The sequence below is a fragment of the Passer montanus genome, unplaced genomic scaffold, assembly GCF_014805655.1.
Source record: "Passer montanus isolate IOZ18808 unplaced genomic scaffold, ASM1480565v1 scaffold31, whole genome shotgun sequence".
NCBI classification, from domain to species: Eukaryota; Metazoa; Chordata; class Aves; order Passeriformes; family Passeridae; genus Passer; species Passer montanus.
Genome location: NW_024367819.1, coordinates 1,010,161 through 1,025,722, shown reverse-complemented (window position 1 = coordinate 1,025,722; position 15,562 = coordinate 1,010,161).

Here is a 15,562-nt window from a genome sequence, read left to right as displayed (position 1 = left end):
TGACTTCTGATAATTCAAAGGATTCTGTGTGTTGTTTCAAAATTAAACTATAAAAAGGTTTACACCCACCAGGGATCACTTATTTTTTGATTTTCAGAAGGTTTGAACATCTATCACTAGGTAGAAATCCTTAGGAGTCGCAGAATCTGTGACAATCACATCTTTTTAATTACTTTTTTCCTTCTAAATGTGAGTTTTGGAACACAAATGTGAAAAGATGTTGGTTTGAAATTGATTTTGAGGTTCATGGATTAGGTCAGCTGTGATATTCCCAAACCTATGAAGTCCTTTTGTTCGCAGATCAGCAAACATTCTCATATCCACATCTTATAACTTTTACTTTTTTGGTATTTCTTCTGATGTCACTGATACTCCTTGCCTTTGGAAACTTCAACAAATATTTAAGTTTCTGTAGAACTATGATTTTTGATTGCATAAGAGCCAGTTCCATGTTCTTCTACAAGTTTCAGTGCAGAAAACCAAAACCATCAACAAGGTGTACTAAATATGCAGGTAAATTTCCTAGTGGACATATTTTGATTTAAAAATTGACATTTTCCAATTTCTTAAAAAATTCTAAACACTCAGAAGACTATTTTTAACATCAGCAGCTAACAATCCATTGCCCATTCTTGGGGCTATGTTTCTTCAACTCCTTTGAACATCTCTGGATTCAGAATCAAGACTTTGCAGGCTGGCCCAGGTGTGACACTGAAATGGTAATGTTTAATGATTCAAAAAATTGGCCATTGACCAAAAGCAACAGATGCTTTACTGAGTCCAGATTTGCAACCCCCAACCAAAGACGAGAGTTTTGGGTGTGTACTGGCAAAAGCTCTGGTCTCCTTAAGAACAGCCCAGGTGCAGAAGCTGAGCACATCCGCCATCAGAGGATGACCAGGACAAACCTATCCTTATTTAATAACAGTCAGGTTTTTTTGAGCCACACAGAGGAAAAGGCAAGGAGCAGATTCTGTGAGGTGGGACAATGCTTTTTATCATGCCAGTGCCTTCCCTTCTGTTAAGGCCCAGAGACTGGGACCTTCTCCCACTTCCCCCATGACGTAATGGGACATTCACACATAGGCCTGAGAGTATTCATCTCTTCTGATAAAGCATAACTGGCTTAATTCTACAAGTCTGAGAAACAACTGTCATATTTTAGAAAGGATTATAAACCATCAAAAACCCTCAAAGTACCCCCAGACTCATACCTGTCACCTTCCAGCAAAAGACTGTGCATGATTGAAAGTGTCACATCAGACAGTGTAAAACTGTCAGGGATGGTGCCTGGAGTTTCCCACCTGAACCTGAATGTATATCAATCTATCAAACCTTTTATTTGTGGCTTGCTTCACTCTTACTCTTTCTTTCTCTTACTTTCATTTATTTATATATTTTCTATGTGTGTGTATTAACAAGAGCCTCACTCTGCCTCAGAGGAGGTTGTAACAGCCCATTGTAACAAGTTTAAAGCAAAGCACCTTTCCTACTAAGCATAGTTACTGCTTTTCAAGAGGATAATAATTTTGCTAAGTTTAGTGTTGAAAGAATCAAGAATCTGAAATAAAACTTAGGATATTGTTCATGTGGTTTCTTTTCAGTCCCATTTTAACTGCCCTTTTTGTTTTTCCTTTTATATTGCAGAGTATTTGCACGGTGCTGCCTAAGAGTTATTATCTTGGCACAGATACTTCAGAATGAAATAACTGTAAAGGACTGAAATTCTCCCTGAGTGTTGCAGCTTGCCAAATGAGAAGTGCCGTAGGTCTAAATAACTTTCGTGTCCTCCCAACCTTGAGCAAACTCATGAGCTGTTATAGCTAAGGAAGCTCTTCTGCAGTATGCCCTAGGAATGGTGTGGTGGCCCAGATTTTACATTGGTTCCCTGTAGCTGGTTCCCTGTAGTTCTGTGAGGTGGGACAATGCTTTTTATCATGCCAGTGCCTTCCCTTCTGTTAAGGCCCAGAGACTGGGACCTTCTCCCACTTCCCCCATGACGTAATGGGACATTCACACATAGGCCTGAGAGTATTCATCTCTTCTGATAAAGCATAACTGGCTTAATTCTACAAGTCTGAGAAACAACTGTCATATTTTAGAAAGGATTATAAACCATCAAAAACCCTCAAAGTACCCCCAGACTCATACCTGTCACCTTCCAGCAAAAGACTGTGCATGATTGAAAGTGTCACATCAGACAGTGTAAAACTGTCAGGGATGGTGCCTGGAGTTTCCCACCTGAACCTGAATGTATATCAATCTATCAAACCTTTTATTGGTGGCTTGCTTCACTCTTACTCTTTCTTTCTCTTACTTTCATTTATTTATATATTTTCTATGTGTGTGTATTAACAAGAGCCTCACTCTGCCTCAGAGGAGGTTGTAACAGCCCATTGTAACAAGTTTAAAGCAAAGCACCTTTCCTACTAAGCATAGTTACTGCTTTTCAAGAGGATAATAATTTTGCTAAGTTTAGTGTTGAAAGAATCAAGAATCTGAAATAAAACTTAGGATATTGTTCATGTGGTTTCTTTTCAGTCCCATTTTAACTGCCCTTTTTGTTTTTCCTTTTATATTGCAGAGCATTTGCACGGTGCTGCCTAAGAGTTATTATCTTGGCACAGATACTTCAGAATGAAATAACTGTAAAGGACTGAAATTCTCCCTGAGTGTTGCAGCTTGCCAAATGAGAAGTGCCGTAGGTCTAAATAACTTTCGTGTCCTCCCAACCTTGAGCAAACTCATGAGCTGTTATAGCTAAGGAAGCTCTTCTGCAGTATGCCCTAGGAATGGTGTGGTGGCCCAGATTTTACACTGGTTCCCTGTAGCTGGTTCCCTGTAGCTGGTTCCCTGCCGCGCACACCTCCTCTCTCACTGTCTCCCCCCCAGTGGCAGAGTACTTTTCGGCAGCAGCAGGCCCAGCCCCTATGAGCCTGCACAGTGCTTGATGCAAACATGGTCTTGCTGCAGCAGTGGGTGCCAATGGGGAAGTAGGAAGGGGAGCTGAAGGTCCTGTCAGTCTCTGTATCCTTCTTTTCCCCTTCCTGTGGGAGATGAGAAAGAACAGCTGGGTTAAAGGTACGGCTGGTCTCCCTGCTGCTTCCTGCGTATCTTCCCCTAGAAGCATGCTCACCTGAAGTGAGGATTTGAGACTCTTTCCTGCTTCTCAAATACTCTGTCTGACATAAGAGGTCTCATAGGATGTTTATCCTCTATATACACTGCAAGCACAAGCCTTTCTAAAATGTATTTTTTAATTCATTTAATTTCTTAGACTTTAACTATGTTTTTTGCAATTTAAATTCTTATGACAGAAGGTGTTTGCCAGACAGGTAGAATGACCAAAAATTTTCCTAAATGCAACAAAGGTTGTTTGAATTTATTTATTTTTATTTTCATGACTTAGCTAGAATGCAACAGCTGGACTAAATTAAAGAGACAAACAAGTAGATTATCCTAGGACAAAGTGGCTTGATGTGTCATATTTTTTTCACTAAAACTGCAGTATCTCTGAAGTTTGTAATCTTGCCAGACCTTGCCACTAATATCTGAATTATTATTGAAGGAGGCATCTGGATGTTTGCTGGTAATTTTCCAAATGACATCTTCAAATATTAAATGTCCTCAGTGTATTTAGAATTGGTTGTTTTTAAAAGCATCATACTTATATATATATATAACTAAATATATTAAACTATATATATATATAACTATATGTATAGATGATTTATGCATATATAAGTAAACATATATACAAGTTTATGTTTTTATATTTGGGTTTATATATCTAAATATACATAATCATTTATTTAAGAGAGAGGGATAACTCTGAGAGCTCAGTTTTACTAATATTCCTGCACTGTTGGTGAAAACATTAAACAATGCTCTAGCTGTGCCAACTTCTAGTCTACTGCAGCAGTGTGTTCCCTGAAATTAAAATGATAAAGCCAGTCATATGCTGAAAATGATTCAAACCATGAATAAAACTACAAGGCAATATGACCAAATTATATTAAATTTTTGCTCTTTGATATCAAATTTTGTTTAAATGCTGTAATTAACACAGAATTACATAACATAACCTTCAAGGTGGCCTGAAAATTAGAACAAATAATTATGCTTACCTTTTCACACATACTAAGCAAAATTCTGCATAGTATAGAAAACAAACTTTCAGACAGGAAAATATATACAGATAAGGACTTTTCTGAATTACAGTCTAGTCAGATCTTCTCAGTTACAGAATCCTACAGTACAGTCTCTGGCAAAGTCATGACTTTCAAAAATGCAGGTGATCAAAGGACCTCTGAGAAGCTATGAAGTTGGACCCTATAATCTGGACCAACGAATGTCGGACTTCTCACAGACACCCGAAGCTGCATAGGTGTAGCTGCATTGGGGGGCAAGTCTGCCATCAAGAGCTCAAAATGACCATGATAATCTTGAACCAGGTTTGTGGCTCCAACATGCCATTGACTATTTCTTCAATTTCTGTCCCCCTAGCTGAGACATCAGCACAGGGCAGTCATTTATTGCCATATCTGTGACAGCTGTGTGAGATCTTTTCATTCATGCTTTTGACATGTAAAAGGGAAGCAATCTCATTAGAGAAAGTCTACCACAGTATTTTATAAAGGCAGCTTGTACTGTGTGTAATTAATCCCCTCTAGTAATATGAGCACTGGACAAATTTATTCAAGAAATATTAGCAGTCTGTTGGCAGGACTTTAAATTAAATAATAATACTAAATAACTTTCAGTCGTATTTTTTCCTGCATCTGTAGTGTATATTTCTATTTGGGTCAGGAGCTGTCCTCTGTCCTTGTAGAGTGTCTACACAAGGAGATACAACTCCAACAACTTCTCTTTATATATGTCTTCAATTTTTGCAACAAACTTTGTGAGTTCAAAGTTGATTTTTTTGCACTCACAGCGTTCTGAAGTACAGTGAAAAAAATAGCAGTTAGACTGGAGATGTCAATTAAAAGTTTCATGTTCAGTGCCATTAATCATTCTTGCTCATTTAACTCCATGGCAAAGTTATTGTAAAATTTAGAAATAAATATTTAATCTAAGTTCCTGTAAATAAAAATACAATGCATTTATAAATTAATGTTTGTTAAATTAGGCCCATAAATATTGTCCTAATGGATCTGACCCACAGCCAATATTCTGTCTGACAGTAGCTGGAAACAGGATTGAAAAAATACTTAGTTAAACAGCTGTGAAATAATATGTGCACATTAAATCAGTTCCTCATACCTATCAGTCAGTAGCTGACTTAAAGGCAGTAGCATGATGTGTAAAATTAGTTTTGTTATTTGGGATACAATCATGCATGATAAGATGTTCAAAGCCTAGTGTCAATTGTTTTATGGTTTAATGACAGCTTTTAATTGCTTTGATGGTTTTGTCTTCAACATTCTTATTTATTGAACTACATTTCAAGGTTTCTTTAGGGCATGGTGTTTTTATGGTGCTGCTGATTTGCTCCAATTAGGCCTTGAATCTATGTTACAGTTCAGGAAATGTAGGCAAAAACATACCTTCCAGTGAATTTTTGCTAAGCTGAACTTAAGTGCTGTGTCTTAAGCAAGGTCCTTTGTTGTTTCTCCTCATCATGTTCACCTTCGTCATGAACATGAAATGGATGAATGAACCAATGAACCTTTTGGCATTGCTGGCACAGGTACAAGAAGATGGAATGTGTGGCTTGTGAGCATGATATAGAAGTTATGATGGTGTACCTTTTTAACTATATCTGAGAAAAAATAGTGAGTAAGCAAACTAGAAATATTTGTTCTGATTTTTGCAAACTTGCATAACTTACCCAAGAGAATTAATGAAAACTCTTTGATTTAAGTCAATACTGTTCTTAAACATTGCCCTTTGGGGAGCTCCTGCAGGAACATCAGGCTTGCTTGGATCAAATCTGCTGCACAAAAGACTGGATTCAATATGGAGGCATCAGAAAAGCCTACAGTACATGGAACTTTAAAAGGAAGGTTAATGAGAAGTTTATTTGACTCAGCACAAGTCAGTGCACCATGGAATTAGTAGGAGGCTAATGCACATGCACAAGGAGGCTGCTGGGAAAACAGGGACTTGAGAAGACTCCTTCAGACTCCTTCAGCAAATAAGAACTGGAATACCAAAGGCAAAATGACAACTCTTTGACCCATTCAATCAAATAGGTAATATGAGAAGATCCCAGATCAAAAAAGGTGAGCTAAGAGAGAGCTAAATTTGTCTCAACATGTCAAAGCATCAAGAAGCCACTAATGCAGACACAGTTGAGAGTAACATTAGAATTAAGAGAATCAGGAAATTGATAACTCTGCACCTGAAATTCAGAGACCTACGAAGAATGTCTTTAACATTGAAATAGAGGATATGATTTACATTATATATGTTTAGCAGATGCATTCAGACATAGTTTGAGTTGTAAAAAAAAATCCTGTGTGATATTTTATGAAGGCTCTATGCTTTTTCAACAGGTTTTATCAGTTCAGATATGCTGTGAGAAGTAATGTGATATGCTGCTCTTTCTTTTGCTGCTCAGGACTTACTGCAGCTTGAAATAGAAACACATTTTGGAAGGTCTTTGAGCTCATGCATTTGGGTGCTACAGATTGTTCTGAAGTGGTATGAAGTGAGCAAAATGTTAGGAATATGTCAGCAATTTAACTTGAAGGAGAAAAGTAATTTTTATTCAATCAATGCTTGGCAGCAGTCAGCATGCATCAATGGGTCGTGATGCCTTCCCATCTACCTTCTGAGCCTGATCCAGTTGAATGGACAGGCACCTAAGGGGAAAAATTTACAATAAGGAGAATCAGGGAAAAAAAGGTTGTATATTTGCCCGTGTTTGAAAATTGTGGCTTTAAGCTATTCAGAAAAGAAAGAAAAATACTTTGGAAAAGGTGAAGATGATAAGAGATCTAATGAAGAATTTTTTTAATAGTCATATGATATTTCTTAGTTTTGGGTGATATTTCCTGAATGTCCTAACTGTGCATTTTTCCCCTTAGGTACCTGTCACTGGACTAATCCTGTAAACTGGATCAGTCTCTAAAGATACACAGAAAGGCACCAGAAGATAGCAAGGCTCATTGCTTCAGGCTGACTGCTGCAAATAATTGGCCGAATATTTGTGCTATTATTTTTAATGCAAGTGTTAATTCTACATAATTCATAGAATCAGAGAATGCCAGGGGCTTGGAATGGACTTTAAAGATTACCTAGTCTCAATTCCCCACACCGTGAGCAGGGCCACCTCCCACTAGACCAGGTTGCTCAAGGCCTTGTCCAACCTGTCTTTAAACTCTGCCAGGCACGGAACACTTACAGCCTCCCTGGGCAACCGAATCCAGGGTCTCATCACCCTCACAGTAAAGATTTTTTTTCCTAATATCTAACATAAATTTCCCCTTTTTCAATTTGTACCGTTTCCTTTTCTTTTGATGTCTTGGTTTTAGCTGTCTTCTCAAATGCATAGGTGTTAAAGGGAAAATATTGTTCATACAGTCCAGTCTGCCTACTGTAGGTTAGAGAATTCTGCTTTCCAGAGGAAGATAAACACCCTTTTGGTTTAGTAAGAAAAAAACATTCACACCTACCTCCTGTTTTATTGATGATAGTAATGTAGGTCCTCATATCCTTTAAGGAAATTTCTTCACTAACAAAATAATTTTGTGTTTTAGCTGAGTCTCTCTGCTAAAACAAAGCAAAATATGTAGCATAAGACTAGAGGTTCAGTGTAAGAATCACATTTCCTAATACCAAAACAAAAAACTTAAGAATAGAGTACATCAAAGAATTGACAGTACTCCCCAGTAAAAATGCTAAATACTCCCTTTATTCATCTGAACTTATTTCTTTGGTTACAGACAAAGAATAAAGACTAATCACTTAAGGTTAAAAGTCAGACTAGGAAGGAAATTATTTTGCCTTTAGAAATTCATGGATTTTCAAACTGTTTTAAAGTTACAGGATCTAATTAGTATCATTCATACTTCATATAATCCTTTGTAGTTACTTCAAAAGGGACCTCACTTGTTGGTTTTCCATGCCTTTGAGAAAATTCTGGTTGTTATAGAAAAGAGAAAAACTCCTGTTTATATGAAAAGGAGAATATAAAATGAAGGGAAGAGTATCAAAAAACAGCTTGAAGTCTGATGATGGTGATAAAATCAGAAATAAAGTTTAACTAATAAACTGAAATAGGAAGGCAGTTGGAGAAGCAATAAAAATCAAATGAATAATAGCTGTTGGTAGGTCTATGTACAGCGATTTCCCCAAAATAAGAAATTAATAAAAAATAAGAAATTTATAAAATTCTACATTAGATCTATTTTCTTCCTGACTTTCACAAAGAACATTTTATTGCTTTTCTAAAGAGTTTAAAGCCACAATTTTCAAACATAGGAAAATATTCTAACATAGAGTTCTGCTGACATATGAAATCAATGTAATTTTTTTTTTACTGCAGCACTGTTTGAGAACAGATCCTACTGCCCTGACATAGTAAAATCATTTGCTTTATCTCATTTGGTTGGAGAGCAGTCTGCTCTCATTTAGTTCAATGGCTGGTGCTGATAGCATCTTGTTTAAAATATAGTGCTAAAGATAAAGTCTTTATCACATGTATGGTTGTGCATAAAGCAATACTTTTTATGATATCTGATTCTGGGAAGAAGCAGGACTACAACAATAAGAATTCTACAGAATAAAACAGTTTATGTCCAAAAATTAATCTTCCTAGAGCATTTTAACTTGAGCATCTATCTCCCTGCTCAAAATGGTATCTTAAGAGAATTCAGAACTGCTCCAGGCTTCTCTGCCTGCATATGGAGATCCAAGTCTTCATAAAGAAGTCTGTTAGATGATCTGAAACATATTCAGCAGATAAATATAAAATGCTTGCTCTCATCATTGATCTTCCTGACTGGCAGATGATGTGTAAACAGAATGATTCTAGTCTGATGGCTTATTACATATTTACATGAGGATGATCAAGAAGAAAGCTCCCTTTAATTAGATGGTGGGACCCTGTGGGGTCTCCTGCACACTTGATTTCCCCCAGAGCAAGTAATTTAAATCCTATGAATCATTGAAGCTCAGTATGCCTGTTGGGTTTTGACAAGAGTCTCAGTGTCCCACAGAGGCTAAAGCAAATGCAGGTTGAATGTATATTTTCCCCAAAATGTGAGTGTTGTACAGCTTTTTATCTACATTTCTAATTCTTCTTTCTAAATATAAGGACCCATAGATAAGACATTCATAGTAAATAGCTAAAGTGAGGCCAAATATGTGAAAAACAGCACTTTGATATCAATTATAACTTCCTGACATGCTTTTTTTAGCATGCATTCAAAGAGTTGCATGCAAAAAAATTTGAAATTCTAGAGCTTCAGGCCACAGTATTTTCTCATCTGTATTTCTGTAAGCCATTATATCAGTACTACCACCTCCAACAAGAAAAATTGAGGCGCTGGAGCGAGCCCAGACAAGAGCAGTGAAGCTGGTGAAGGGTGTGAGCACAAGTCAATAACAAGTGGCTGAGGAGCTGGGATTGTTTAGCTTGGAGCAAAGGAAATTCAGGAGAGTTTCTGGAAATACCAGAAAGGAGGGAGTCAGTTTCCACTGAGGTAGCAAGTGACAGGACAAGAGGAAATGGTCTCAAGATGCATCAGGAGAGATTTAGATTGGATGTTAGGGAAAATTTCTTCATTGAAGGGGTGGCAAATCATTAGAACAGACTGAGAAGGGAAATGATGAAGTCACCATTACTGAAGGTGTTGAAAAAATGTAGGGATATGGCACTTGAGGACATGATTTAATGGTTTACATGGTGGTGGTGCAAGGTTGTCAGTTAGACTTGGTAATCTTAAAGGTCTTTTCCAAATTTAAAAATTCTATTATTCTATGACTGCAAACTTACAGGAGTTACTTAGGACTTAGAATGATATAACAGCTTTATTAACTTTAAAGGATAATTTTTCTCCCCCAGCAGACAGAATATATCCAGTAAAAACAGTAACTCAGTTCTGATGAGCTAATAATTGAAAGACAAAAATAGTAAGACTCTCCAGCATACACAGTGCTAGGTGGATGTTGACTTTAGAAATAATTTCAGGAGTTATTCAGCACAGTTGATAAAAAGAGGAAAAAGCAGGTTGTACAGACTCTGCTGCTGAAGGTTTCTAAGAATAGATTAATTAAATCTCTCTGAGAATCAACACAGGTAAAGTTAGGACAGAAAAATCAAGTAGATTCCCTCTTTCTATCCTTTTAAAATATTTTTCCATGCTTTATGTGATTAAGTCTTACATAACTCATACACCTTGAGTATGGATGGGGTTTTGAGCAGCTTGGTCTCGTGGACGGTGACACTGTCTAGGATGGTTGGAACTAGATGAACTTTGCTTCCCAGTCAAAAAAATTCTATGATTCTGTCCTATGAGAGAAAACCCATAAGGAATAATTTGTGAACTCAGGCAGAGGCCCAAACTGTGAGATTTGTTTGGAACAGCACAGGGACTATCAGTACCATTCATCTTAAGGACAAATCTCCACTCAATCATTGTCACAGCTTCCCTTAAATTACCACAGGACTGTCTACACAAGAGCTTAGTTATCAGTCTATAGCTCTCTAAAATGCCATTTCCTTAGAATCTCAAAGAATGTCTTGATTTGGAAAAAATCCCAAACAGCATGAGAGACAGAAATGCCTGGAGTTAGTAAAAATTGAGAGAATGAAATGGGGAATGAAACATTAGAGACTCTAAGTCTACTGCTTTCAAGGATACTGGAACAAATAACCAATGAACATTTCAGTAGGCAGAAAGGCAAAAGAAGCCAATTTTTTCATGAGCGTGTTTCTCAAAGTTGGTCTGTTATGCAGATTCTCCATTGTCAGTGATGGGTAAACTTGTATAGGGAGTTTCCATAAAAGGGTGCACTTCTAGGTCCTACTTCTCTACTAATTTGTCTATTTTCATTAAGCTTGAAGGAATTTGCTTTTCACTTATATACTTAATTTTGCTGAAATCTGTATAATGTAACAGACTGGCACACAGGATGATAATTTTATTGCTTTCTGATGAATTGAGTATGAAAAAAAAAGAGAACAAACTAGGAATTATAGAGTGTATGATGGTATTATTAAATGAAATATGCCACTGGACATTTCCTGAGATAAACTGACATTATGGCCTATGTTCACCCCAATAAACTATCCCAAATGAGGTACTCATAGGCAAGAAATATCCACAAATAAAGTGTCTACAAGTATTTGATAATCCTCTAAACAGTTTTATGGATTTTTTTGGGATAGCTTAGGCCAAAACAATGGCAGGAACCATTTTAGCAACTTAGGTGACTGGGTTCCTCTGTATAAAATAGCCTTTTCAGAATTTAATTTGTTAATATAAGTGTAGGCTGTATTTGATACACATGTCCAAGCTTTTTTTAAGTCTAAGAATTTCTTAGAAAAGTTTTACATGCTACATGACTACTATGCCATGCAATTTATTCCACTGTTAAGTTTTTAGGATGCACATATGTGGAAACCCAGGGCACCTCAGAGGAGCACTGACTTTGACCCTCATTCAAGGAGAAAGTTTCCTAGACTTCAAGAGAGACTAGAATTCACAAAAGTGTGAAATAGATTATAGAACGTGGTGTAGGTGTATCACATGGGTGAGAAATTTAGGTTTTGGGATTTTTAGTATATTGTGGATGGAAGCAAGATGGAGGGCACAGAGTGTCATCCTGGGTTTCTTCTTCATGCTTCTTCTTCCTTCTTCTTCATGGGTTTGGGTGATGTTTTGTAGTTGGGCAAAAAAGTCCACATTGTGGGGTCTTTGGAATCAGTTATAGGGTTAAAAGGGAAAATAATCTAGGTGTCAGTTCTTAAATGGATAGTTTAGTCTTAAAAGACCTTGTAACAAGAGATAGTGATTCTGTGCCTTGCTAATGAAAAGCTGCCGAACTCACGGTAGTGAGACTGTTTAACTGATAAGAAATAATAAACACCCGAGTGAGTCCAAACATGAACTATTGTCTCAAGTGCCTTCAATCCAAACCCAGAGAAGCCTATATACATATGTCCACAGTTCTCCATTCGTTTCATTAACTTTGTCAGCTTGTTGATGATGGAGTCAGAGTTGCATTCTGTATGAAGTTTGTATAGCATAATCTGTGATTTTCAGCATCTTCTCTGATTCACTTGGTTGATGTTTTGCCTTAGAAACATCCCCTTATATATAAGCAAGTATCAGATCAGCTGAAGTTTTTCTCATTCAGTGGGGTTGGCAGGACATAGAATGCTTCTTTGATAAGTGACACATTTTGGTCCATTTTGTGAACCTGATGATTGTGACACAAATGTGCCACCATTAAAAAAAATACAAAAATAAAATGAGTGCTCAAGAGAAGTTGTTGTGGTGATTGAAAAGAGCAAGAAAAATTGATCTTAAGACTGCCCAAGCAAAAAACCAGATAGAATAAACAACACAGCTTGATCAGCATTGCATCTAGAAAGTAATTAATAGAAAATATAGAAAATATTTTAAGAATATTTTAATATATTAAGACTTGATGAAAGTTTTTTTTTCTCTTCTAACATGAGCAAACAATGGTTGTCACATTGCCTTTCCATCAGTTTAATCTAAAACCATTTGTGAATTGTAGTAATTATATGAAACCATTACAGAAGCTCTTGACAGAAATATTTTTTCACCAGTTAAGATATAGAAAATAATTCCACCAAGTTCTCAGCCAGTAGAAATTGCCACTGATCTACTGACTTCCTGAAGCACAGATTAAACAAGATGTTATTAGTCCAGTAGCACTAAGGTTCTCAGAAGTTGTTAAAATTCATTAATGTTGCTTTAGGACTAGTATGTATGAGTTTGATGCAATTATTCTCTTAATTATGATGACATTCTATGCTTTGTTCTTTCTGAAATTGATAAAGGATAAATTATTAGGTCAATAAATAGAAACAAAATCATATGCTGTGCACACCTCTTGAAACATGAAGTCACTTTTTTATTGCTCAAAAATGTAATAGAAAATTATTTTTCTTTGTAATAACTAGACAGAAATCAAATTCAATTGAAATCAATATGAGATACTTCCCTGAGACTACACAAAACTGATTAATTTTATTTTTTTAACATTTTCTTTTTCCTGAAGGAAACAGAATAGATGGCATCTGGGCAATACCTATTTTATGCAATCATGTATTCCAGTCCAGGCTTTTCAATAAATGATCCTGTATCTCTTAAAATGAGGGACAGTCAGATTTGAGGCTAGCTTGGGTAAGTTTTGAGAATCAGTAAGGATGAATGGGGGAGATAGTTGAGCAGGATTCTCCAAGTGGCTGTAAGTAGCAGTAAGTAGCTTTCTGACATGTATAGGGCCCATAGGAATGATTTTACATCATAGAAGAGTCCATGCTTTCTCTGAAATATGCTGTTGTTGGAATGTCATTGTCATGTTGAAAAGCCTAGGGGGTTCCAGGGATGTAAAGAGAGATGTCAATAAACACTTGGGTGCTCTGTTTCCTCTCTGTTTCCTTCTGGTACTCTTCAAAAAATTGCACCAGTTAAATAAAAAAAGGTAACCAAGGACATGGCACTATGGTGATAACTTACATAGGTTACTTTGAAAAGCATCCCACTAGTGAGATTCTGTCACTCTGGAATGCCCTGAGTGGAACCTCTGCTCTTCTGGACCTAGCAGTTTCCCTGCAGATGTCAGTGAAGTCAGAATTACATTCTCTGGTTTCTCTATCACCTACATTGCGCAGTGCTATTGCCCTAAATACTTTCTGGTACATTATAGTATAAAATGTGTCAACATACATGGATTGTCTAAAGTATAAAACACCAGTAGCTTTTTTTTTGTTTGATATGAACTTATATAAATGTTTTGGTTTTTTTTTTCATTTATATTCTTTTCTATTATGGAGAAAACACATAATTAAATAAGAATTTTAAAGTTAGTCTTCATTGCTAAGCTGTGCAAGACTGGATTTCTTCTGAGTCTTGATAATGGAAATTATACATGAAATGCATTTGTCTTTGTACTTAAATATTCTAAAGCATAATCAATGCAACAGCCTTGTCCTTTGAAATAGGGTACATAAGAAGCTTTGTAAATGATATTTCATTTGACTAGGACAGGACATTCATCCTGAATTATATTCTGGTGGAAAGAAAATGATGAATTTAATGGCATATATGCATATTCGCTACCTCTTTTATTAAAACAGCTGGGATAGGCCATCATCTCCAATTTTTGCAGGAGATAAGAATGAGTAGAGACCTTCACAGCTTAATCCTGAGTTGCAAAGACAACTCAATAAGATTTTCTGACTCTTCTTTCTTACAAACCTGTTACTGGGTCAGTGTCATTGCTTATACTAACATGTAATGCACAGGAGAAATATAGTCTGAAACATTTTGGCTGATTATTGAAGTGGACTAGCACATGCACGCACAAGTATGTTTCTGTATTAAATTGAATGTATTACACTGGTTTAAGGTAAAGACTATTTTCGGGTACTTCCATAGTATTTCTGCATCTCCTATCAAGAGCAGATAGAGCTAGTTGTGAAAAAAAATAGTAGCTTTGTTAAACAGTTCTTGGAAAGACAAGCTTCATGATGAGTTCTGTAAAATTATTATAGGATTATAAAGTGTATTAGTCTGGGCTTTCCAAATCACCATTATAGACAAAACCCTATATTTTTTAAAGTTTAAAAAGTGTTGTTATGTGATTTACGGTTAATCTTCATACAGAAAAGAGCACAGAGGCACAGTGATGAGGGGGACATCCTCAACAAGAGACATAAGCCCCAGCTGCTGTTAGGCTTGTCCTAGGAGAGCCTTAGCAATAGTGTCCAGGTGTCACATCAGAAAGAATCACAGGCAAGAAAGGTCAAAGTGTTTGCAAAGGAACAAGCATGGAGCAAAGGGATAAAATTATGAAGGGTGCTGGGTAGTATCTAGGTGCAGATGTGCTGTGTGCCTGATAAACACAGTCCATCCTGCTTTCTTATTAATTGCCATTTCTAGCTGTTTTCCTGAGTGAGGGACTCTGTTGCTGTGCATGTGTGTGTACGGGTGTATGACTGCTGGCAACTACATGGAACCAGGGATCAGAACCTTGGGGCTTGTCTGTCTGTGGTGTCAGTGGCTGGAGAGACCAGAGGATGTGTCCTTTGTGTGGGTATGTATGACAGAGCATGACTGCCAGCCAAAATCAAGCTGGGATGCTCAAAGACAAGTATAAGGGGCTTGGGAGCAGTTATTGGAGTGGCCATAAATCTGTGCTGAAGAGCAGGGACACTGATGTAGTCTGCTGGAGGAAGCACTGCTAGACAGGCTGAGTGGCTTAGGACAGCCACTGTTCTTAGTAGGTAGGACATACTGACATATATAATATGGATACTCCCATGTTATATATGTTTCTCACAAATGAACCTTCACCATGAATTACTGTGGGAGGGGATAAGACTAGTCCATTTGCACCATCTCTATTTGTA